The 3,298-nt window shown below is 45.2% G+C and overlaps 1 protein-coding gene across 5 annotated transcripts in view; it reads right to left on the reverse strand.

The window, feature by feature from the left end:
* The window catches only part of KIF1B (kinesin family member 1B), a 157,447-nt gene extending 154,384 nt beyond the window's left edge, over positions 1-3,063 (reverse strand). For 4 of the 5 annotated variants that reach the window (XM_021716015.1, XM_021716016.1, XM_008064949.2 and 1 more), the window contains exon 1: positions 3,007-3,063. The gene's annotated coding sequence lies outside the window, so the exon portion shown is untranslated. The remainder of the gene's footprint in view (positions 1-3,006) is intronic. The other variant, XM_021716017.1, reaches the window with a different exon arrangement.
* Between the last annotated feature and the right edge of the window lie 235 nt (positions 3,064-3,298).

Consider the following 3,298-nt stretch of genomic DNA (forward strand, 5'->3'; position numbering starts at 1 on the left):
CCAGACCCAGCAGGTTGAGGCTGCAGTGGCCATGAGCGTGCCACTGCACTCCAGCCTGGGTGACAGTAAGACTTCAACTCAAAAACAAACAAACAAACAAAAACCAAATGGTAAAGTTTAAGTTCCATGAGGGTAAAAAACTAAATCTCTATATGCACCCTTAATTAACTGGTAACAACTGTAATAAAAGTGAGCATAAATGAATCACTGGGCCATTAGCCAAAAAGTTCAACTCAGAAAAATCCAAGGCACCTTGTGCAGGTTTTTCCTATCACAGTTACATCTGTTTAACTTCTCTCTCTTGATGAGCCACACAGAAAAAGTTCTAAAAGTATGCATATTTTTTCACACTCTTCTATGGAAACCAGAAATACACCAGTATCTGTCCAAACAAAGCTATCTTTCAAAGAGAACTACAGGAAATAGACATGCAATATCTTTAACTTCAGAGCTTTATAGAATCATATCATGTCAGTTTACAAGACCAAAGGGATATGTCTCCTCCTGGAAAAGACCTGTTATGATTAGCAGCCTGGGAAGGAGATTACAAACAGGAAGGCAGGAGGCCTATTGTTGTCCTTTACTTTGTACCCAGGACAAGACCACAGTGAGAAAATGGACTAGAAAGCTTTGGCTTTAAGAAAGTCTCAGTTGGCAGACTCTTCTTGGTCATTTATTCCCTGCACAAACTCAAAATGGGAAAGAAGAGAGGAAAAAAGAAAACTGCATTCATATATGGTCTTGAAAGGGAAAAACAGTCAGTTCTAAGCCCTAGGAGCTATACATAATTGGACAAATTTTGGAAAAACATTCATTAGAGCAGAGCTGCACATACTTATAAAATCTTGCCTCCATATCAGATTCACAATCAGGTCTGATTTTATCAAATGCTGAAATTATATTTACCCACAAACGTTCAGATTTTACAAAGTAACTCTAAAAATTAAAAACTTAGAAATATTTCTTAGAGGCTGAGCACGGTGGCTCATGCCTATAATCCCAGTACTTTGGGAGACCGAGGTGAGAGGATTGCCTGAGCCCACGGGTTCCAGACCAACCTAGGCAACTTGGCAAGACCTCATCTTTACAATTAAAAAAAAAAAATTAGCAGGGCGTGGTGGTGTGTGCCTATAGTTCCAGCTACTTGGAAGGCTGAGGCAGAAGGATCACCTGATCCCAGCAGGTCAAGGCTGCGGTGGCCGTGAGCGTGCCACTGCCCTCCAGCCTGGGCAACAGAGTTAAACTCTGACTCAAAAAAAAGAAATATTTCTTAAAAAAATTTCTTAGGCAGGGAATTTCAAAATAGACATTTTGTTTTTCTCTCTTATTAATGTAATGAAAAAAACACTAGTTTCATTGAAGCCACATTTGATTCAACAAGTTTCAAAGGGAAAATTATAAAAAATAACAAAAAATAAAATGTGTTAAGATTTTTCTTAGAAAAGCCTATCAGAAATGTTTTGAATATTCAACTCAAGAAGTTATAAAAATTAATTCATTAAGAAACAGAGTTTAAGCCGGGTTCGGTGGCTTAGCCTGTAATCCCACGCCTTGGGAGGCCAAGGTGAGTGGATTACCTGAGCCCGCGGGTTTGAAACGACCTGGGCAACTTGGCAAGATCTCATCTCTACAATAAATCAAAAATTAGCCGGGCATGGTAGTATGCGCCTGTAGTTCCAGCTACTGGAAGGCTGCAGCGGAAGGATCGCCGGAGCCCAGCAGGTCGAGGCTGCGGTGGCCAGCAGCGGCCACTGCACTCCAGTCTGGGTGACAGAGTGAGACTCCAACTCAAAAAAAAAAGAAACAGAGTTTGAGCTGGGCACATTGGCTCAGGCCTATAATCCCAGCACTTTGGGAGGTACAAAGTGAGAGGATTGCCTGAGCCCACGGGTTCGAGACCAGCCTGGACAACTTGGCGATATCTCATCTCTACGATATATCAAAAAAATTAGCCCGGGCATGGTGGTGCATACCCGTAGTTCCAACTACTTGGAAGGTTCAGGCAGAAGGATCACCTGAGCCCAGCAGGTCAAGGCTGCGGTGGCCGTGAGCATGCCACTGCACTCCAGCCTGGGTGACAGAGTAAGACTCCAAATCAAAAAAACCAAAAAACAAAAAAGAAACGGAGTTTGAATGAAAGCAAAGGGCACAAAGAAGGCAGGCATGCCATCTCTCTTCTGGTCCTATCCCCGTCTAGGATGTAAGAAAAGATGGATTTACAGGCACATGCTGAACCCCGTTATTGATCATTTCCAGATCGGCCTTACAATGCCAACACATGTGCAATTTTCATATTCCACTCTCAAATGGTACATTAACAATTCCACTTGCTTTATAACCCAACAACCATACCAACAGAATTAGAAAGCACCACCTCACTTCTTAGAGGAACACAGGAGCTAAGATTTTGTTATGACTAAGCTAAGTGGACAAAATGCCAGCCTTTGGCATATCGAAATCACCATATCACTGAAGAGTTATTCACTACCTGTAAAATGATCACTTATCTACCTAATCCTGAACTGTACCCCACACCTTCTAAAACAAATAAATTTTAAACGCTTTTTAAAAAAAGTTATTCAAATCCAATCACCACACTTTCACTGGGCTCATGACACAAAGCCGCCTGTTCAGTGTTGGCAGAACAGCTGCTTCCAGCAGTGACAGATATGAGCAAGGGATCTGGTGACAATCTAATTTCAGCTACCTTGAGATTCCACAAAGATGACAACCTGCGTCCTCGGAAATACTGCTGCAAGCCTCCCCACGATCCGAAAGCTCGGGTTCACTTATTCTCTGCACGCCGGCCACTCTGGAAATCTGCCCAGCCGAGGCAACACCCTCACTCGAGGCCTCCATGCTGGTAAAGCGGCCTCGGCAACCCTCCCAGCCGCCTGTGCACATGTGAGGCATCAACAGGCCTTCCACGGCCACGCACTGGACGCAGAGGAGTACACAAACACGGGATTTCACCCCAACGAGAACGGAATCCTGGAGGCAGTTTACCTTGTGAGCTCATTCAACAGTGCATCGAGGAGAATGTGATTCGGGGGCTGAATTCTGGGTCCGAGGCCGGAAAGGTCGGGATGGCCTGAACGAGGACGAGCTGGCTCCGGCAGCCCGCCCACCCCCACGACGTGGCTTGGGGTTTGGCCCGTCACCCTCAAAGCTGCCAGGGCTGTCACTCGGCGCCTTCCAGCCACTGGACTTGGCTGCTAAAGGATTTGTCAGATCATCCTCCCAATATGGCTGCCAGAGGAATCCCGGTCGGCCGGACGCCGAGACCACGGCCGCCTCG

Source organism: Carlito syrichta, unplaced genomic scaffold (genome assembly GCF_000164805.1).
Source record: "Carlito syrichta isolate Samal-C Ts95f unplaced genomic scaffold, Tarsius_syrichta-2.0.1 Scaffold308112, whole genome shotgun sequence".
NCBI lineage: Eukaryota > Metazoa > Chordata > Mammalia > Primates > Tarsiidae > Carlito > Carlito syrichta.